General features: G+C 49.0%; 1 protein-coding gene across 9 annotated transcripts in view; it reads right to left on the reverse strand.

The window, feature by feature from the left end:
* The window catches only part of BMP7 (bone morphogenetic protein 7), an 89,794-nt gene that overhangs the window by 64,213 nt on the left and 2,191 nt on the right, over positions 1–23,390 (reverse strand). The window lies entirely within an intron of this gene.

Below are 23,390 nucleotides of genomic sequence, written 5' to 3' on the forward strand. Positions count from 1 at the left end.
GCAAGCATTTTGAAGAGAGGGAGATGGAGAAGGGCTACCCAGTGCTGGCTAGGAACGCCTCGTGGGCAATAATGCCAGTGGTGGATATAAGCGCAGGAGGAAGAGCTCCACAGGTGAAGTAGGAGAGAAGGAAACACGTGTAGATGCAGAAAGCTAAACTTGAGGCGACCTGTGGGAAATCCAAGTGGGAAATTTGACTGGACAATTGAATGTCCAGTTGGGGGCTGCTGAATTGCACTTATGCATCTAGTTTTGTGGGAAAAATGCACATCCAATGAGAAAGATGAGCACCGCCTTGGACCACTACTGGGGGGCTGTGCGGGAGATGGAAGACACGGCCACCGCAAGACCTCGGTCCAGGGGAAGGAACAGGACCAGAGACAGGCAGGATAAGATGACCAGGTGGTAGCCAGCGTCAGGTAACAGGGATACGGAGGCCACGCACAGGGTTTGATCGTCGGCAGCTTAGAGACCCCAGGACGTGGTAATGGTGGAGACAGCCGTGCACAGAAGGCAGAGAAGCAAAGAGATGGCCAGTTGCAGAGGACAGACATTTGCGTCGTGGAGGGGGGACTGTCAGCCCGTACAAAGCTGCCTTCATTCCCTCCTTGAGCCGGTCTCCCGGCCAGGGCTAGGAAGACCTGATAAATAGTAGTAAGCAAGTTAATGGCCCAGCTGTTCCTTCCAAAATTTCATGGTTTTTAGAAAAAGCTTAGTTAACTTTCCAGACTATGCGGTCCTCTGACTGTCCCCAAAAGATGCCGCCAAACTATGAGAGAGGACTTAAATATTTTATAAGCAAAGTGACACTTTCCAAGTAAAAACTGCAAGTCCAGCATTGGAAGTCTGCTCTTTACTCAGCGTCCGGTTTCCCTGAGCTCAGATTGGACCACGAGCTCCAGTTATGGGCTGGGGGCAGACCCCTGGACGCCTTTCACGAGGCTCTGAGAAACAACCAAAGTCCAAAATATAACCAGAAACTAGAGCTGAGTTTTCAAAGACCCTTGACTTCTTAGGATCCTGTGGCCCAGCATCTCCCCACCCCGATTTCACTCTGAAACTTTCACCCCAGGCTCCTTCCTGTACTACGGGGATACAATTCATCCAGAAGGTTCTGGCCCACGCCAGAATTCACTGGAGCTGATGTTACCAAGGCTGCTGTCACTCGGCGATTTACGGCTCTGCAGCTTCAGGGATGTGAAATTTGATGATGGTTCTTCATTCATTCCAAGATTTACACGGCAAGATTAAGGAGCTTGAAAAAGCCGCCAGAGGCATGCCATAAATTGGGAGTCCCAGAGAACTGAAGAGACATACCAATGACCCTAACAGGAAAATGTTCTCTTAATAACATGAGTGTTGATACACTGTGCTGCTCTTACAGAAGAAGGGAGACGGTCCTAAACATAGAGAAGAGGAAAACTGCATCAAAGTCTAACACGATAAACACGGCCAAGAAAATATTTCGGTGTCTCCTCACCCCCACTGTATTCATTCTACAAGTATTTCTTGACCGCCCGCTCTGGGGGAAAGAGCCCTCTGTTGACCTGCTAGAGGTGAGAGGTGGATAAAAGCTCACTTGGATTGCAGCTCTGTCACCTACCCAACCCCTGAGCTAGGTAACAGCCACCGTTTTAAAAGTTTTATTTTTAATTGTGGTAAAAATACACACAACATAAAATCTGCCATCTTAACCATTTTAAAGTGTACGGTTCAGTTGCGTTAAGTCCATTCACATGTCTGCACAAGCAATACGCAGAACTCTTACTCTTGCAGAACTGAAACTCTGGCCCCATTACACGCCTCCCCATTCTGCACCCACCCCATCCCCTGGCATCCACCAGTCTACTTTCGGTCTCTAGGACTTTGACAGCCCTCTGTACCTCATACAGTGGAACCACACTTTTGTGACTGGCTTATTTCACTGTGCCCAATGTCTTCCAGGTTCATCTATGTTGTAGCATGCTTCAGAATTGGTTTCATTTTCAAGGCTGAATAATATTCCATTGTGTGGATACCCTACGTTTTGTTTATCCAGTCATCTGTCAGGGAACACGTGGCTTGCTTCCACCTTTTGGCTCTTGTGAATAATGCAGCTACAGACACGGGTGTGCAGATCTCTCTTTGAGACCCTGCTTTCCATCCTTTTGGATATATGCCCAGAAACGGAATTCCTGGATCACATGGTACTTCTACTTTTAATTTTTTGAGGACTTATCATACTGTTTTCCATAGAGGCTGTACCATTTTACATTCCCACCAACAGCACACAGAAGTTCCAATTGGTCCACATTCTCTCACCCCAACGCTTGTCATTTTCTGATGATTTGTTTTGTTTTGATAGCAGCCATCCTAACGATATGAGGAGGACGGGTACCATTATCAAAGCCCTCCCACTGGCCTGGATACCACATCACATGTGTCACACACACATCATTTCCTCGAATCCTTATAAAACACCCCACTCAGCAGTAAGCACGTGCATCGTGTCCATTCTACAGAGGAGTACACTGAGGCTCAGAGAGGTAAAGTCACTTGCCCACGGCCACACAGCTGGTCTGAATGCTTCACCACTTAGCCACACTCTCTCCCTCATGCCGGGAGCCACCGCCAACCTCTTAGCCATGGAGACGATTAAATAAAGACATCCCTGAAGTACACACCAAGCTCTCAGCACACACGACGCGGTCACAACATTAATCTCCTTAAACGCTAAACTCAGAGAGCGAGGACTCCGCATTCCTCTCAGGTCCCTCTGGTTTGTAAATACTGCTCCTGCTGGTGTTAGAGTCGCCCCGAGGGAGGCCGACCGCTTGAAGGTGGTGTAGCCTTAACCCGTCTCCCCATCCTCCCTCCCCAGCCCCCCAAATCAGGGGGCGGGGCCCCGCCCGGCAGAGGGCACACAAGCGGCATTGTCTCCCCTGAACTGCCGCTTCAACTCTCGAACTTTCCACCAAATGCTTTGGCTGCCAGCGAGACCACCTGGAGCCCCAGCGCCGGGCGCTCCGAGAGGGTCTTCCGAGACACTGCCTCCTTGTTAGACGCAGGGGGCCGCGTCCCGAGCCGCGGGTGCGGAGGCGAGCCCGCTGGCGGCCAGGCGCTTTGTCATAAGCGTGGCAGCCGCGCAGATGTGGAGGGGGTGGAGCGGAGAATTGCTGCCCCGCGAGATTAAACACCCCGGCGTCAACATGTGTGCGCTGTTGCCTGAACAATGTTATCATTGTGAATTGAATGGACCAAAGGGTTTAGGGGATGGGGCGGGGAGACGGAGAAAAGATGGGTTTAATTATCTCTAGGGCCAAAGCCAGTTGTTTGCCTAAAAAGCCCCAGACGCTGGTAGAGCTGAAAAGAAAAACAGGCTGTGAGCTTACATCAACCTTTCCGCCATAAATCGAGGCAGTCATCCTTCATCCAGGGGTACCCGTCTCCCCAGAGCGGGGGAGCCCAGCCCTTAGGGACCTCTGGGTCCCCACCCCGTCCTTAGCTAATTGAAAATGAGGGGACAGAATGGAAACTAGTTACTATTTCAGCTAAACTAGTGATTCTTAGCCGGGGCAATTTTGTTCTCCCCTCCCCTCCCCAGGGGCTCTTGGGCAATGCCTGCATTCCTTTTTGTTTGTCACAGCTTAGGGAGCGTGTGCTACTGGAGTCTGGTGGGTAATGGCCAGGACACTGCTAAGCATCCTACAGTGCACAGGACAGCCCCCGACTACAGGGGGTGGTCCAGCCTCAACTGTCAACCACGCCAAGTTGAGAATCCGGGAGCTAACAGACACACAAGCCTCATGAGACCCAGGCAGTTCTGGTCCCACCTGGGCTCTCAATCGGCTGCGTGGGACCTGAGCTCCGTGGGCCTCAGTTCTTCCCTCAGTAACAAGAGAATGGATTTAATTGGCCTGAAGTCCCCTTTCACTTCTGTTAGGTTGTACCATAAAAAGTTGTGAAATTTCCACCAATTTTGACCTATATGTAGTTCGACCTAAACTCGAATTCTACATCTGCACGGTCCAGTATGGCAGCCACGAACTGCATGTGTCTACAGAGCACTTGAAATGTGGCCGGTGTGGCAGTGTTTCCATTGATTTCAGTGTCATTGGTTTAAATGTGCCCAGGGGCGCCTGTACTGGAAGGCAGACACAGAACACTTCCATCACCGGGGAACGTGCTATTGGACAGCGCTGCTCTGCAGCATCGGCGCGCTGGTTTCTGATAGCAGCATGACGACATAAAGAGCTTATCACAAACCAGGGTCCAAATACGTGTTCTCAGAGAGACGGGGAGGTTCTTCCTCAGAAACAGGTTCCCAGTGTGAGAAATTCCATGGAAGCAGGGAGAACTTAATCCCGGAGCTGTGGGAGACGCCTGCGTCGGATGCTGGTGGCCCCTGGGCTCTCAGTTCCGTCTGTAAAATAGGAATGACGACCCCTGCCCCGGTCACAGGGCCACCTGGGAGTTTGTCACTTGCTGAGTGACATCAGGCTGGGTAATCATCAGACCCAGCAAGTTCAGGGGCTCTGCTTCAGGCGCACCCGGCCCCGAGACCCCTTCCCCTCGGCTGGCTGAGCTGGGCCGTTTACTCCCTCCCAGCCGCCCCTCCCCATCCATGTCCTTCCTAGGGCTTAAGGAATTGATTGATTGGCCCGTTGACCTGTTTATTAACCATCTTCTTTTCTAGGTTTTAACTCCCAGAGTAAGACCTGAGAGAAGCCAGGTACAGAACGTAAGAGGCTTGAACGTGGAGCCAGGCTGCGGGGGGAGTCCCGGCCCTGCCACCCACGGGGCGCTGGGGCAAGTTACTCTTCATCTGTCAAATGCGAGGACGATGAGACTAACACTGACTTCACTGGGTCGGTGTAGGATTAAAACAGACCAGGGATCCTCAGGCTTCGGCGTGTTCCAGAACCACCGGGGAGCCTGTCAAAACACAGACCACTGGACCGGCTCCCAGTATTTGTAACATGGGAGATCTGGGGTGTGGCCCAAGAACTTGCACTTCTAACAGGTTGTCAGGAGATGCCGATGCGGCCGGTCCAGGGACCCCACTTTGAGAACCGCCAGAATAGAGCCCGTCCGTGGAGCCCTTGGCGCACAGAAAAGTCTTGAACGATGTCAGCTCTGATTGTTTTGTGGTTCTCCACTGTCCCACCCACCATACTCACTTGCGTGGCCCTGGGCAGGTTCTCAAGTATCTCAGTGAACAGTCTTTGGAAACTTTCCCCCCGGGTTCCCTTGGGAGGGCAGAAAAGCCCCTCTCGGTCTCACTCAGCTCTAGAAGCAGCAGAGAATTGGGGTTGAGATGGGGCCTTCTGGCCTGGGTTCAGACTCGGACTCTGCCAATCACCAGCAGTGACTCAGGACAAGTTAACCCATCTCTGGGAGGCTTAGCTTCCCCTTCAATAAAATGGGGACACGAAGAGGTCCCCAGTTATATGGGGCCGTCATGAGAATTCAAGAAGACAGAGGCCAGCGATCATGGGACATGACAAGGACAAGCGCCAGACCAGAGGAGGCCCCGGGAGCGGCCGGGGGTGGGAGGGGCAGTGCGGCAGCCCATGGGCCCCTCCCCAGGACAGGAGGGTGCCTGCTCAGACCTTCCCCCAAAGCAGCCAGAGACTCCTGGGTCAGCTGGGCAGGCACAGCTGGTTTAAGGTATTTTAGAAGCAAATCAAATCAAATGAGAATTTATAATCCTTCCTGAGGTCTGGGTTCCATCAACCTAAACTCATTAGGCCAGAGCAGTGCAGGTGCAGCTAAGGAAGAGATTGTTCTGCGTTTCCTTCATGCTGGACTCCCATCTCCCTTTCACAATAAGAGTCTCCTCTAAACCCCATACATGGAGCAAAACACTCATCACAGAGGCATCAGCGTCCACTTCTGCAAGTAGGACTGTAAAGAGATGCTCAGAAGCCGCCCCGGGGGCTTGCAGGGGGGAGTTTGGTGGAAACCAGCAAACTTCAAGACCCTCATTCGTTTCACGCTCACATTGCAACAAACTGAACTTGACTTCCCAAGCTGAACTATCAAAACACCCTTAAAACTGCATTTTTGTCCCTTGAACCTATTTCTGGTAAGTGAAGGAGAATCCGAGGTCAAACCAAACAATGGTTCTGAAATTACAGTTTGGATTCTCTGTTGAATGTAACCGGCAGAGCGGCAAACAGATTTCCAAAGTGAGTCTCCTCTGGTTTACTTGAAACAGGTCTAAATGGAGTCATCTTTCCAAATAATTGGAAATGATTGGTAGTGATTTAAGGGAACACTTGTACAATTAAATGGATAAAGTTTTAAAACAGGCAACACTAGTCTATGGCGTTAGAAGACAGGATGGCAGTCGCCCTTGGGTGAGGCTGTGAGGGGGCTTCTGGCAGCTGGTCACGTTCTGTTTCTTGTTCTGGGCACTGGTACCTGGGTGTGTTCACTTTGTGGAAATTCCTAACTGTTCTAGATTCGTGCACTGTTCTGTACACAAGTTAAACTTCAATAAACAGTTTTATCAACAATACGTATTGGCTAGCTTTATCCATCTCCAGTTGTACTCAAGAAGTATCTGTCACCACAGTCCCCCTATAGTAAGAGCAATTTCATACCAGCTGTTTGGGGAAAAGATACTAACACCTTTATCAATTTTAAGACATCTTGGTTTCAGAAGCATCGATAATCAAAGAAATGGGATATTATGCCTAAAGCACCTAATTGGGAAACATGTATGTGGCATCCTACTGCCCTGACCTATGACCCTCCCGTTAGCAAGGCTGTTTATTCACCTGCTCCAAACCCATCCTTCAAGCCTGAGGAGCAGCTCGGGATCAAGTTTAAGAGGGAGGGCTCAGTAACTGGACCTCCAAATTCAAATACACTTTCTGGGCCAGCTGCTTACTTCTCTGTGCTCAGTTTTCCCATCTCTAAAATAAGGAGGATAGTAATAGCTCCCACCTGAAACAGCTGTTATGAGAATTAAATTAGTAATATAGGTAAAGAGGATAAAGGGTACTTAGCACATAGTAAGCCCTTCACAAATGTTAGCTACAAAGATTATTATTATTTTTATGGCTAGCTTAGCAATAATTAGATCGTATACACACCCCCAACTCCCCAACCCAGCCACAGGGGGCCAAAGGCTGACTCTCAGAAACCTTATTTATGAAGCATGATCTACCTTCTAGACCCAACCGATTCATGAGTGAACATGTAATTCAAGCTAAGAGTCCCTCCCGAGGAATTTTATTTGGGTGCAGTAGCTCAACCAAGTCATCAAGAACTCAAGTTTCTTCCATCTTTTTGCTCTGCCATCGCCTGCACATTGATGTTCAGTCCTTACGCTTGTTGCCTAATGGTCACAAGATGGCCGCCACAGCTCCAGACATCACATCTTCACAGAACCACATTCAAGGTAAGAAAAGGGAGAAAAGGATGGACTGTTCTGTTTGTTCATCTGTCACTCATCAGGAAGCAAAATATTTTTCAGAACCATCTCCCATCCCTTTCTACTCCCAGCAGATTTCCTCTGGTGCTTCACGGGTTAGAACACCATCCCATGTCCATTCCATCCTGCTAGGGAAGCTGGTAAGGCAAGTATGTGGCTAGCCAGAGAGCTGTGACTACAAGTTGCTGTGGGTGGCCATCTTTCTCCCAATAGGCAGGGTAGCAGAGGAATCCAGTGGGACAGAGAGGTCAGAGGGAAGCCATTCAGTGAGGGACATGGAGAGAATAACCCCTGGACTCTCTAAGGACATTCTAGTCGCTGTTATGTCCTTTCCCAGGTCTTGGGGATGCATCGATTTCCTATTTATTCTCCTTAAACTAGTTTGAATATATTTTCTTGCCTGCAACCCAAAAATTCTGTTACATATAATTTTGTTCACACCAAACACACACTGCACAGAAATAACACCTGAAAACACCTTCTACCTCCTTTTCCACTGATCATCTCTTCCAACCAGTGGGCCTAGGGATATACCCAGACCCTCTCACATCAGTCTCTCTAGGAAACAAGCAGTAGTAACCCATGTGCCCAGAACCCACTTACTGGAAAAAGTTCTTACAGGCTTTCAGGGTACAAACAAGGTTCTACCAGGATAGCAGGGCTTCCATCCAAGTAGCTCTCCACCCTCGGCTTACCAACAAAGACACAGATTCTTAACATGCCTTGAGTATCTTGATCTGTTCATCCTCTACCCAGAGGGAAACAGGAGCCACCTGTCCCACAAGCAGAGCTCAGACCTGGCCTCTGTTTTCTTCCATGGGACAATGATTCTGACCTTTTCAGATCATTTTCAAGAAGTTTTGCCACTTGTCTAAGGAGATGGTGATAAAATAAAGATAGTTTTCAGCAGGCAACTGGCTGTTGGCCAGAATCCCACGCAGTCTTCAAAGTCAGGGCGAGAGGTATACCTACTCACAGGTTCCAGTTTAAAGAGGAACTGAAGTCCCTCCATGGGCTGCAGAGGGTCTGGTTGAATTAATGCCAACATGCAACCCAACTTCTGCATATATTCACTGCGGCACGCTATTATTTGGAGACTTTGGAAACTAGCTCAGGGTCCCCATTTATCTGGGCATAGTGAAGAGTTGAGTCAAATCACATGTGCAAATAACTTCTATAAATCCACCTATACACCACATAGGCAACAACGACAAAGAGGGAGAGAGAAACAACTTAGATTATTTGAATGTGGCTACATAACGAACACTTCCAATGCACTTTCCTTCCCCAAGCTTTCCCTCCTACTGTGTGGGCCAGAAGCCAGTTTCATTCCTTTCCATCCTTCCTTGTAGCAAGATCTGGCCTTGTGAACCAGTTTGGGCCAGGGGACTTACAGAGAAGACTTCTAGGGAATGTCTAGGAAGCCAGGAGACAGATAAGCAAGGAGAGCTCTTTGGACCCTTTCCCTTTCTCTTGCCTTGAACGTGAGATTATATGAAGATGTGATGTCTGGGGCTGTAGCAGCCATCCTGTAACCGTGAGGTAACAGACATAAGACATTAGAGGAGGGTGAAGGCAAGGGGGAAAGCTCATGGATACCTGGATGATATTACTGAGCTGCTACCCCAAACTTGGAATCACTTCGCAGAATTGCTGTTATGGGAGATACTGACATGTTTTTAATGCTGAAGCCACTGTTAGGCAGGTATACTGTGACTTAGAACAAGTCCTAAATGAGACATCATTCCTCTCCACAGAAACAAGGAGCAGGCTTTGGGACGTATATATCTTACAGCACTTCCTGTTCATGAGAGTGGTGCTAGTGTTTAAAAATAAGTATTTTCGGGGACTTCCCTGGCGGTCCAGTGGTTAAGAATCTGCCTTCCACTACAGAGGACGCGGGTTCGATGCCTGGTCACGGAACTAAGAGCCCGCATGCCGCGGGGCAACTAAGCCCGCAAGCCCCAACGAGAGAGAAGCCCGCGAGCCCCAACGAAAGATCCCGTGTGCTGCAACCAAGACTCGATGCAGCCAATAAATAAATAAATAATATATTTTTTTTTTAAAAAAAAAGGTATTTTGGTATAATATGGCACTAAACTTAAGCCAACTGTTTCATCTCATGGGCCACGGAAGAAGTGGCAAACTACCCCAATGCTGGAAGAAAAACCAGCAGCAGGGACTTACACGGAGTGTGTCCATCTCCAACACGGCAGCTTCCTAAGGGATTCCAAAGGTCATGTTCACTCTGCCCAGTTTCTGTCTGACCCACTGCCCCCAAAAAGGGGCAGATGCCGCATCACACTGCTCTTAAAATGTCCAGGCCTCGTCAAAATCTAGAATGGGATTTGAATAAATAATATAAATACGGTTTTTCAAACGTGAAGCTACTTAGGAAAATGCTGGGTCTTAAGTGTGAGGACCTGGAGAGGAACTTACAGGCGTCCCCAGTGAGGACAAGTCAGGACATCGGGCCACACCCGTGTTTACAGAAGGACCTCAAAGAGATTCCGCAGCCAGACTGGGCTCCAAAGGCAGTACCGGGGCAGCCCCTGTTTACTGAGAGATGGCTGCCATCACCCCATTTAATCCCAGCTGCCCTGGGCCCTAAGCCACACCATATGAGAGGGGGACTGCTATGAACTAAATTGGGTCCCCCAGATTCATGTGTTGAACCCTAACCTCCAACACGATGGTATTAGGAGGTGCGGTCTTTGGGAGGTGATCAGGTATAGATGAGGTCATGAAGCGATGGGATTAGCGCCCGTATAAGAAGAGGAAGAGACTTGACCCCTCTCCCCATCATGTGAGGACACAGCGAGAGGGCAGCCGTCTGCAAGCCAGAGAGAACAGAACCCAGCCATGCACGCACCCTGATCTCGGACTTCCAGCCTCCAAAACTACAAGAAATAAACGTCTGATGTTTCAGCTACCCAGAAAATGGTGTTTTGTTACGGGAGCCCAAGCTGACCAAGACAGAAGCTGGGTCCCAGAGCACTTGAATGCCTCCGGTCACCTGCATGAGGTCACACACCAGTGACCCGGGACTCAAAGCCAGACAGACCTGCTGTCCCCAAAGCTGGGCAAATGACTTGTCACCCCTGCGTCCCAGTTTCCTCACACATAAGAATAAATGTGGAAATCGTGCTATTTGAAGAATGACCGGCATGGGTGGGTCCTCACTTCAGGTGGAGGTCAGTTGCCCATATCAAAAAATGTCGGGGGCTTCCCTGGTGGCGCAGTGGTTGAGAGTCCGCCTGCCGATGCAGGGGACGCGGGTTCGTGCCCCGGTCCGGGAAGATCCCACGTGCCGCGGAGCGGCTGGGCCCGTGAACCATGGCCGCTGGGCCTGTGCGTCCCGAGCCTGTGCTCCGCAACGGGAGAGGCCACAACAGTGAGAGGCCCGCGTACCACAAAAAAACAAAAACAAAACAAAATGTCAGGCACAGGAAATGCTACTAAGTCTGACATAAACAGAGTTCAGGGGAAAAGAAAAAAGAGAGAAAAGGGTACAATTTTACTGTGAAATTTTTGTTATTCATTTTTTTAAGAGTAGGCCCGCCCATAGACAAGTGTCTAAATCTGAGGGGCTGTCTGGGCCCTAAGCTGGCGGACGCGCGGAGGGTTAGTCCTGATGATCTGGTGTTTCCTTAAACCTCTGCACGGATAAAAACAGATTATAATCAGCAAGAGGTAACTTTCTAGTATAACAGGACTCGTAATAACAAAACCAGCTTCCTGCTTTGCCTCGTGCCCAGTCAACAGAGGCCAGCTTCCAGCTTCATCACGGGGCATCCCGGCTAAGGGAGGACCACCCCGACCCAAATCCCACAGCACTCAGTTGGTGGGACACGTGCCCACGCCGTTCCCATCCCCAGAAGGTGCCGGGCGGTGCATCCCACTGCCCTACACGGAGAGCTGCACGGAGGACCTGCACAGGCAGGCCACGCCCAGAGTGGTCCGAGTTTTGGCCAGGCAAGTGACAGCGTTGCTGCCGGCCACTAATGTTACGTATGGGGCACCAGCTGCCACGTGGGCACCATGCTCAGCTCTCCTCCCGCCACCGCGGAGGGGACGGATCCTCACAGCAGCCCAGGTGGCAGGCACCAACACGAACCCAGAGGAGGAAATGGGGACCCAGAGTTTCATAACCTGCCCAAGGTCACAGAGCTAACAAGTAGCAGAGGTGGGATTTAGACTCAGGTCCGACCCCAGAGCCAGTCTTAACTATCACCTGAGACGTCTTAGGACAATTTTTTTAAAAAGAGAACATGGGACGGGGCTGCTGGGATGAAGCGAATTTAGGAAAAGCTGTGCAGTCTACCTGATCGCTTTGGTGGGAACTTGTGACGCACGACCCACATGAAGGATGCCAGGAAGTCTTCAGAGGAGCAATCTGTTTAACTAAGAGTTTGTGCAAACTCAGAGGAGGCCCTCCCACATCCGGGAAGAGAGAGGGTTGTCTATGTGTCACTGGACGTCTGCAGAGGACAGAGGGGTCAGATAAAACTCAGACTTTTTTTTACTATTTACCCTTCCCCAGGTAGAGGGCATGGGCAGTCTAAAGCAGGAGTCAGCAAACTTCTATAGCAGGCCAGATAATAAATATTCTAGGCTTTGGAGACCACACCATCTCTGTTGCAACCACTCAGCTCTGTGGATGGAGCATGAAAGCGGCCACAGAGAAGACGCAAACAAAACGAGTTCCGATAAAGCTTTATAGACACTGGAGTCTGGATTTCATCTCATTTTCACATCATGGAATACTCTTCTTTAATCACCCTTTTTGAAAAATGTAAAAGCCATTCTGGCTCACAGTCTGCACAAAAATCAGCGGGTCTCCCTGCTTTATTTACCGTAGCTCTGAGCTGCAGTGAGAAATGGAAAATGCAGCTTCCTGGCTCACGCCCCTCCCCCCAGCAGGTTACCTGCTGGAGGGGAACAAGGTAAGAGAGAGGTTTGCCCTATTTCCTCCTGAGAAGCTGGCGGAGGGGAATAAAGAGAGACCAGTTCTAAGTGTGTGTTTAATAAGTTTTTAGTATCATCGGGCAAAAGGTGCTGTAAAAATATCTTGGTTCCCGGGAGACAATGCCTGCTCTTGAGAGATCTGACCTCCTTTTCATCTCCAGGCTGTTTCAAATCCAGGCAGAGCTGGGTCCCCAGGAGAGGGCTCACGTTTTGCTTGCACTCTGTCTTCCTTTCAACCGGAAAACGATCCATCCATCCGAAAATGCCGCTTTCCCCGCTCACGGCCATGGGCCAATGGGTTTGAAGCACAGGCTCCCAAGTCAATTTCCCAGTTGGAGGAGAGTTACCCCAAACCAGTGGTTCTCCGCCGGGGGCTCCTCTGCCCCTCAGGGCACATCTGGCTATGTCTGGAGACACTGTGGTTGTCAAACTGGAGGCCACTCCTGGCCGCTCATGCGTGGAGCTCAGCGATGCTCCTCAACATTCTACAGCGCCCAGGATGCCCCCCGGCAGAGAAGAGTCGGGCTGAAAATGTCAACAGCGCTGCGGCTGGGAAACCCTGCTCTACACCTGCGTGAAAGGGCCACTTCCAAGTTCCTAGGGTGTTTGAGGCACATGAGAACCAGAGATTTCTGGATCTCCTCTCCCATCCCCCCGCACCCTCACCCCCCCCCCCAGTATATTAAGACAATTAGGAGCCCCAGGTTTGACCAGGTATAAGGCAAGTGGCTTCATTTACTGTCTCCTCCTAAAGGAAATGACCAACGGGTGCCTCCACCCCATAAACGTTTACTAGCCCTGGAAGGTTCTGAGGCCCCACTGCCATTTTTAAGGGCTTCTCCCTCAACAAATGTTAGGTCAAGTGAGTCAGAAAATGGAACCTGAGAAGACGGAAGAGGGTGGGGGGACATTTCACAAAGTTCAGGACCAAGAGGAAAACTGAAAGACCTAAAACGACCCCCTCCCCTCTCTTTCTTGCTTATAAACGGAGGACTGCCTTACACGGGGCACCTCGTGAACCGAGGCAGGGAGAGTTTTGAAGGTCTCGGGACACTGCCACGTGGGGTTTTCATTTGCCGGCTGAGGCCCCGTCATGTTAATGGGTCTGTGGATTGATGAGTTATTGGCCTTTGGGGCATGATACCCTGAATACACTCTAAGACGGGTTCCCTGGGGCCACACCACCAAGAGCCACCTCAGGGCTGAGCTTCCGGCCAAGACTCTCTTGTCTCCAGTAGGAGAGATTTCTGATTCACCGGTGCTTGGAAAAATGTAATCACAAAGAAGAATGCAGAGGAAAATGTAACTAATATCCAGGTACCCACAAAACTAAGAATTTGCAGGAGTTAATATCACGGTTGCTTCCTGGTTTTCCCATAAACTTTTTATTTTAGAATAACTTTATAGAAAAGTTGCAAAGACAGTATAAAGTTCCCGTGGACCCTCACCCAGATTCCCCCAAGGTTCACATCTTCCATAACCGTGGGACACTTGTCAAAAATAAGAATTTGATATCGATGGGTTACTATTAACCAGACTCCTGATTTTTTTTTCAGATTGCACCAGTTTTTCCACTATTGCCCTTGTTCTGTTCCAAGATCCAGTCCAGGATACCACACTGCACTTCCGAATGGTTTCTTATTATTAAAATAAAGGAAACTTGACCAGAACAGTTGGAATTTATTTAAAATTTCTCCCCAATCCCATCCCTTGCCTCCCTCCCCAAAGGCGGTTGGTGTGAGTCCTACCGCCATGTTTCCATAGTGTTACCACACATATATGAGCCCACAAACGATACACAGTATTATCTGATGCTCTTGTGTGTGTCTGTTTTGACACAACGACAAACGCTTACACCCTAAACATCCTCCTACAACTGGCTTTCTCCCTCTTGACATTCTGTCCGAGTCTAAGTGGATACATAAAAAAGAAATTCTTGCATTCCCTTCTGGTTTCTTACACATTTATAAATAAATTTATTACAAATGTATTTCTCCAATCCCCTGCTCGTGGACATTTAGGCTGGTGGTGACGATGCTATTACAAACAATATGCAATATTTATTCCAGTACATATGGTAAAAACCACCTCCATGATCTTTTCAATACAGTGTCTTGAGGTATCGCTATTAAAATACCAGTCCCTAGCTGCCTCTGGAATTTTCCCATCAAGTAGGTGTGGGGTGCATGCAGGAGCCCCAGTACATGGGCACTCGGGGCCCTTTGCCCCGTCGATAATTCTTAAGCCATAGAGACAGAGCAGAGGGGAGTTTCCACAAGCAGGATGGATAACTTATCTTTATCTTCCTCTTCAGAGCACAGAACCACAAAGCCAAGGTCAAGGGCTTGGAGGCTGTTCTGGTGGTCTCATCACCGCTGCCCTTGTGCCCCGTCTCCCCCATTCACGCACCTCCACGGGGCCGGGAGGAAGAGTGAATGGGTTTACATTCAGCAAGAGCTGGTTTCAAATGCCAACCCCACCGCTTCCTAGCTCTGCAAGTTCGGGGCCCTTCCGTCTCTTCCTCCTTAAAATGGGAATGCTACGACTTGCTTTGCAGAACCTGAGAGAATTAAATAAGGAGCCTGATAAGGGAGACTGTTATAAATCCATTAGTGCTACAGAAAGAGCACAACCCTCCCACGTTATCACTGTGATTTACTTCAGCGATGCATTTAGATAATGAAGGAGTCTCTGAATTCAGTTTCTAGGTTCAGCCTTGCAAGATCCTGCCTGGACGAGGAAATGCCTCTGAAGCCCAGGAAGAAAAAGCAAGACCTCATGACAAGACAGTCACCTGCACAGCCCGGACAGACCCTGGCTAGGGCAAGGGCCTCTTGAGCTGGGGCCGGAGTCAGGCTCCTTAATTCTCTGGGTAGTGAACCCGAGTGCCGCCGAAGCGTGCTTTTGCTGAAAGACAAGTCCTAAAGAGGCGAGTCATTTTACAAGTGGGAATGGAGAGAAGTGGTTATTCTTGTTGAACCACGTGAATACCTCAGTGATCAGGAAGATTCTAGAAACACTGGTCTCCAAAATGGGGTGCAAGCACTTAGGGGGGGCAAGAGGGATCCACTGGGACGTGGGGCGGGAAAGATTATAATCGCAACTAAGTAAATTTCAAGGACTGACGGGCGTCAGGGAAGATGGGGACTTCCTGGCTGGGCTTCAACAAGCATCTCTGCATAACTGATGGATGAGACTGAAAAACACAGACCTTGTTTTCAGTAACGCAGCCAGCAATTCACCTGTTCTATTTCCATCGTTTTACCCCGTGAGAGAGCCTTCGCCTGCGACAGTGTGGTCGTCATGAGTGCCACTTCCCAGGCGCTTTCTGGTGCTCCCCTTTCCAAGCTTGGGGTGGGACTGTCATCTCCTGCCTCCTTGGGTCAGGTCTGACCATGTGACAGGCTGTGACCAATGCAATGCAGACAGAAGCGCCCGTGTAGCTTCCTGCTGGCAAGATGAAAAGCCCGTGCACAAGCCACACTGTCTTTCCCTTTGGGACCATAACTGGTGACTTTCAAGAGGGCGGCAGCTCCGTCGGCCTGGAGATCTGAACACCCTCCCGCCCGGCCAATGTGCAGAGCCCCCTGCCAACCCACGATGCAGCCATAACAAAAGAACAACAAAGCTCTGTGGTTTCAAGCCACCGAGATTGTGGGGTTCTTTGTGAACTCTTGATGCTGACTAGACGAAGGATCAAAATAATCAAAATTTAGGACCAGACCTTTAGCTCGCTGACCCCAAACTGTTGAACCATGAGCTGTGAAAGATCAAATTCCATCACACTGAAAATCTTAGGGACAGCAAAATTACATTTGTCTTGCTAATGAATTAAACTTGTAATCTTTGCATTAATTACTAACGATGCATGAGTTAAAATGTGTATTAATGAACATCAGAATTTTGCATTTTTTTATCTTTAGTGCCTCCTACTTAAACTTCTATTTTAGTCTTTGTCTTATAAAGTGCACACCATCCTAAAACAGGAGTAGTTAAACGATCTATTTCTGTTTAGGGTGTGTACTCAAAGGTTTCCTAGCGGGGATGCAAGTTCAAAACACACTCGAAGACGCTGCCGTGGAACATCCTCACCCCTCGCACGCACGCAAGCTGCCAATGTGCGAGTACCTTCTGTGCCATGAGAATTCTGCAAGGCAGTGCTAGGGCGGGACGGGGAGAACGTCTGAGAAAATAGTCAAGAAAAAGTCCTTTATCAAAGGCCAAAACACAAGCCATCGAAACCACAGAAAAACCCTCCTGCCTTTGAGTGAGTTGTTAAATTGCTGGGCAGACGAGCCCTGGGGCCATTCTAGGTAGATGGTCATGCTAACTGCTTGGATTCTTTTTTTTTCTTCAAACTACATGAAGGCAAGAGAGAGGCTGGCATTAGAAGACGGTACAGGCCTAACTCCAATGTTTAAAAACATGCAAGTCCGCAATTTTGGAAACAGTGCAAGTTTTTATTCACAGCCAAATTTAATTAAGCCAGACAACAAAAGAGTGAAACTTGAAAGCTACTCTGGGGAGATAAAGATGTGAAAGAATAACACGTGACCTCAAAGATGTGGGAATCTTAATACTCGCTAAGTCAGAGTTTTCTAACGGTACAGAAAGAGCTGAAGAGAATTTATGGGAAACCTTGTGTGAGAAAGCCCACCCCGAGACTCAGGCCCCGGAGACCTTCACCATCCTCTGGTCTCCAGAGGCTTCTAAAGGCACTGAATCCACTTGGGACTTTGTTATCTCAACCGCAGCTGGGAGAGCGGGGGGGGCGGGCAGTCTTGCACCTGCTCCCATAAAAAGTGGGGAAGTTGTGCTGGTCTGTTAATGAATGCTTTGGGCTTGTCACTCCCTTGAATCAAGGAAAAGACAATTTGTACTTTGACCACCTTCCAGGAAGGGGTGGGAAGAAATATGTCAGTAATGCGAGTTTCTGAAATTAAAAGTTTTTATTTTGGAATAATTTTCGATTCAGAGAGAAGTTGCAAGGATAGTAGAGAGTTCCTGTACACCCCTCATACGAGTTTTAGGTTCCCTAGTAGGAAAGTTTTTAAATAGCCATAGATGCTTAAAATCAAGAGAAAGTCAACATTAGACTCTACTTATCCTCAAATGAGTTTGGTGTGCTCAAATGTCACTGATCTCTGAAGAGGAGGAAAATGCATGTGTCGTTGGGGAGCGGGGGATACACATATATACAAAGATATACATCTTTGGGGTCATTTTCTTCATATCTCTAAAACAACATGGGTGGCTTAATCTTGGTACTTTAAGATCAAGTACTTAAAAAGGGAAATTTGGACTATTATACCGAAGTGAATAGTGATCTGGCCACCAAAGTACAAACAAGGTTTACCATTTATTGTGCACCTACTTGGTGCCCGACTCTACCCAAGAGAGATATGATTTTGTCTTCATGAGAGTCTGTGGAGGAGCGGATTCTTAACCAGATTTCTAAGACGAAGAAACAAACTCAGAGACGTTAAGTAACTTGCTCAAGGTCACACAGCTAATAGGCAACCATAGTGGAAACAGACACATGGGTTGAAGCTGTGTCTAAAGAGAATCAGTGTGGATGCCATTCTGTTCTCTCTTGCCAAGTCACACCCTCTGCTGTCACCGAGAACTTCCGTTACACGGCAGTGAAGCCCCCCAACCCCCCACTCCATATATCACCCAGAATTAGCTGCAAAGTGTCAGGAAACTTGGCCAGGCAGCCCCAAGCATCAGCGAGGGCTGGAAGCCTTCACCGTGAAGCCCTTTATAGAAAGCCGCAGTTGGCAGCCCCTGCTCCTGCATGGGAACAAATTAACATTGGCATTCCAAACACAGGAAAGGAAGGAAATTGGAAACACAGTTTATACTTGGCCAGCTCTTTGAAATACTGTACCATGCTACCGACATCAATTAATGAAAAGCAGGGTTGTGCTGAGAGGCCCTGGTTTGCAAATGCATTAACACACGTTAAACATGTTTGTACAGGAACCGGATTATAAGCACCCTGGCTCCAAAACAATAAAGCAATTTACCTTAAAACTGGTGCTCTTGGAGTTGTCATTAATTCAATCCACTCCACGCGGATCAGCAAAGGCTTTTCTCGGCTCCCAGCAATGCCTCCCGACACAAATGTTGAAAGGACGGCATCGCACATGCTACTCTGAGTTTCACATAAGTAAGTGTCAAGCCTCATGCACTGCTAATATGCCCCCAAATCATAAACACTCCACTTTGGAGAGCGGGGGAAGCACACAGCGGCAGCCCTGGTATTCATCGGCACTGCCATTTCACATCGGGTTAGAGCAATTTTTCCCCGCAGAAGGTTAACTGGGAAATATCTGTTCCATATTAAGAAATACCAAGTCACATTTTTTGTCAAATATTATTTGTCAAATGCCATTTGCTGCAAAACCCAGATTGCAAGTGCAGCTGAACACACAGCTAATACCGAACGGTTCACATAATAGCTGTGGTTGTACATGGGATCATTTGCAGTGAAGGCACCCCCCTTCCTCTATAAACTGTTTCAGGAATTGGAAAGAAAAGCATCTGAAGCTCTGGAATAAATAAAGTACTGTGCCTTGAGCTGCCCAGTACAAAGGACCCAGCATGCTGGGAGAACAGACGCAAAACAACCAGAAAGGCAACTGCCGCTTCGCTTCACAATTTTGTAAGAATGCTTAAAAGATTTTACATCATGGGGTTGAATCGCAACGTATCTGGCTTGCAAAGACAGAGTCGGCTAGTTTCTTGAAAGACCAGCCTCTTCACGCACTGCACCCACCGGTACAGGCACCTGCGACCACATCCTGGGTCCTGGGTCCAGGCGACAAACATCACTGATGTGGCCGCCCTGCCCCCTCGCCCAGGTGACATCACCCCACGACTCCACATTGATCCGGGATCCATCCAGTTGGAGCACTTTGGGTGTGCAAAGCTAAACGTGTTATCATTTTTACCACAAATTAAGAGTTTCTATGTAAATATTGGTATTTCCTCACCCCACGAAGGCGAGAGGGGGCAAAATGGCACCGGCGCATTTGACTTAAACTAATTAAAAGCAGAGGGTCATGCAATTCAACGTACTGATTTTACCAGTGGGACTTAAATCTTTTATAATAAGTGTACACAGCTGCAGCGCTCTCCCACCGCCACGTTTTACAGGCTAATCCGTGCATTCCTTCTGACAATAACGTGACAGGTCCCACACATCCCTGCCTGTGCCCTAAGCCCGGTGACACGGCCAGAGTGCATTAAAGCAGAGGCCGGCCAAAAAGCAGCCGTGCCGACAGCCCCCAGCTAGGTCTGAAGAGTGATCGCCAAAGAATGAACGTGGCCAGCCACTTGGTGCAAAGGGCTCTCCATTCAAAATAGTCAGCTGGTGAAATGGATGGGCAGGCTGGGGAAGGGTGGAGACTGGGGGAGTGTTAGGACACTCTGATTCTTGCAATGGGCCAAATATGACCTTACCCAATAGGGGAAAAAAAAGATATTAAAGCGATAGGGGTGATCAATCAACTTAGATGAGGCTCTCCCTGGAATGAAGTCATCATCCTCTCCGAGCTCAGTGGACACGTGATATTCGCTCACATCGCAGGCACGCTGCTGGTCAAGGGTTCGCGGGCCAGCTGTGTTTATCCCGGCAGAGGCTTGACAGGCTACGACGCTACGGAAGGCCCCGACCCGAAGCTCGCAGGAGCTGCATCTCAGAAGCTGTTTCCTCTCTCTGTGCGTTCAGAGAAGCCCCCCCTTCGCTTCCCTAGGCCTCCTCCCTTACCCCTTCAAGGGCCGCCCCACAACCAAGTGACAACTCTGGAATAAACACCAAAACTGTTGGCCACGCGAGCTGGCATCCAGGCTTCGGCCTTAACCTGCTCTGATTCCAGAAGGGAAATACAAAGACCCCCCCAAAGTTCAAACCTGGGTCACATATATCCTTGGGGGGAGGGGGGAGAAGATCTTTGATTTATATAAGCAGGAAAATGAGGTTTAAAAGAAGTGATGTTGAAAGGGTTACTAAAAACACAGCTGTTGGTGCACTCCTATAGCGAAGACACTGCAGAAAGAGAGAAAGAAAGAAAGAAGGAGGGAAGGCTGTGTGACATCTATATTAACCTCTGGCTGCTCACCAGTGAGGGCCGGCACTCCAGTGCTGGAATGTGGGGCAGCCCCTTCCAAATTTTAACACAAGCCAGGTTACAGCTGCGAGCGCCTGCAGCCTGTGCTCCCTCGGCAAGCACTCCCTGAAGGAAATTTTTAAACTGTAACAGAATCTTTTTCTAATACTCTACAGTGGTAGGGCCTGTTCTGAAGGGGCAAAAGGAGAGATCTTAATGCCAAACACTTGTCAACAAAAAGGATCGCCAGATGGTATAAAATAAAAGTAAAACTGAACGGCCTTCTCCCCACTCCTCGACTACATTAACAAAAGCCACTTTTAGACACTGAGCCCAATAGGGATAGGTTTCTAACTTCCCCTCTTTTCAATTTAGCTTCAAAGATTAAACAAATTTGGTTCCTTCAGAACCTGGACCAGAGATAAATGTGGATCGCACACCCCCAGTGCCAGGGGCTTCTTTAGAAGATACCAAAAGGAGCTGCTGGACTTCTCCGAAGAAAGAAGCGGGGGGAGGGCAACTATCTTCGGGATTCAGTCTGCAGAACTCACATTGCCTGGGGACAGTTAAAGAGAGGGTAGCCTGTTTTGAATTCCAAACTTAAGTCTGCACAGAGGAGTTGGGGGCTTGTTAATCCAAACCAGTTTACAAATCTCGCCATTGAACTTAAGAGGCCCAGCCTGGGAAGATGTAAGTCTCCCTCTGGCAGCTCAGCTAGCATTACAGGGGCTTTATTGTACAGGCTGGTCTTTGTCACAAGGTGCGGTCTGAGGTCCTCATTCTCAGCACCTGGTTTTGTCATAAATTCTCCTCTAGTTCCCTCTCTAGTTTAGATCCCACTCAGCCTGGCAAAAAGCTTGAATTCTGAGGAGAACGACTTAGAGGAACAAAAACCAGTTTGGCTGCAGACGGAAGAATAAACGCACCAGCTCTGCAAAAGCCTTCAGACTTCAGGCCGAAGTCCCCCAGAGCACTGCAGGACAGCAGCGGTATGCAATGAGGGAGTAGGGGGTGGTGGAAGGAGGAGGGGGCTTTGAGGGGAGGAGAGGGTGGTGGAGAAAGTCAGTCTCCCTTCAAGGTCTCCCCCAGGTCCCCTGCAAGGTAACAAGTAATAGCTGCATATGAACAAACGACGTTTTTCTCACTCTTAGTAAAAGTGTGAGACTAAACGCATCTTTAGAAAACTTTGTATGTTACAGGTCAGTATGATCTGCAATCCAAGGAAAAATCGTGTGCTTTTTCTCAGCTTCCAAGCAGGTCTCCTACACGCCCCCTCCAACCCCACTGCTACCCCCCGGCCCCTCCTGCGGCAAAATCCCGGAACCCCACAAAATGGAAGGGACAGGCGGTTTATTCCCATGCTGCTGCCGAGCAGAAATTAAAGGGCAACCTTAGAAACATCTACAGGAAGAGTCTTGCCCAACTGCGGTCCAGGTCTTCACCCAACTAATTACCGAGAAAGTTTTAGGGACTGAGAAAGAAAGCAAACAAGGTCAGTGCTCTCTGTTAAAAGCCACTCTGCCATCTAATTTGGAGTGATGCTCCAGAAAGCAAGACCTGAGAAAGTCAGGACTGTCCCACAAAGCCCAAAGCCAGCCTGACTGATTAAGAGGCTCAGACAAGCCGGTCTTTGTCTTTTCAAGATGAAAGAAATGGGACTAACGGGTTGAAAGGTGTGTGTACAGCCAGAGGAGGAAAACCACCCAGCTGTGGTCTTCCCAAACAAGTCCCAGCTTGCTCCCCCCTACCAAGGGGCAGCAAACAGCCCTGCCCCAAGTTTCCCAGAGGTGCCCAGTTGGCAACCTGGTCCTTTTCGGGCATGGGAGGAGCCCGTGTCTGGCCACGCGGTTGGTCCATAAGCAGCGGGGTGCTTTCTGCACTGCGTTTGCAGAGCCCTCCACAGAAGCCAGGGCTTACAAATACCTTTTTAATGACCTCAGCCAGGCTCTGAAGGCCGCCACTGGGACCTGCTGGCATTCACTGGGAGTCACAGGTATCCGACAGAACAGAAGATACCATAAATCCCCAGCCAGAGAAAGGGCCTGGTTAACCCCTGGCTTCAGGATGGAGACACAGCTCTGCTTTAATTAATTTATTTATATGTACGTATTTGGGATTTTTCTTTAGCTTCTAGTATAGGTCACAAATACACATGGAAAAAAAAATCATACACAAAACTGCAGACAATGAAAAATCAGGCCCCAGCTCCCAAATCCCTAAGGCCCCAGCCCCAGTTCTGCCCTGCCCCCATAAAATCCCTAAGGCCCCAGCCCCAGTTCTGCCCTGCCCCCATAAAATCTATTTCCAATCCATGGCGTCTTCCTCCAGTGGGAAAGCATGATATACAAGCAGGTATGTAACCTCACTGATCTGCACCTTGCTTTTTTCCACCCCATACATCTTGGAGATGGTTCTAAATCTGGACATATGGAGCTGTCTCATTCTAACAGGCTGCCTAGTATAATTTAAACTTTCTTGAAGTCATTTTGGCATCTAAACCTCCCACCCCTTGCTCGCTGAAACTCGTTTCACTATTTGATTTTGGGCTATTATTAAGGACAGACAATGGCGTCCCGGGAACTCCAGGGACCTTATCTGGCGCGGGAAGCATTAAGGTTGATCCGCGCTTCCCGGCGCCCTCCATCCACGCCCCAGGTGCCCCGCGGGGGGCTTCAGGATCATTATTTCCCTGTTGACACAGCGCCGGTGGGCGTGAGTTTGCTGTCTTGACTTCGTTCGCATTTTCGCAGCAAGTGACACTTGTAGAATGAAAGCGGCTCGGGAAACAGCGCTATCGGGGCGTGTTATCTCAGAAACCAAATATTTGATCATGAGCTCTATAGCGCGCAGTCGGGGGTTAGTCTGAGCAAGTCTGGTGAATGTGC

Source organism: Tursiops truncatus, chromosome 15 (assembly GCF_011762595.2).
Source record: "Tursiops truncatus isolate mTurTru1 chromosome 15, mTurTru1.mat.Y, whole genome shotgun sequence".
Lineage (NCBI taxonomy): Eukaryota > Metazoa > Chordata > Mammalia > Artiodactyla > Delphinidae > Tursiops > Tursiops truncatus.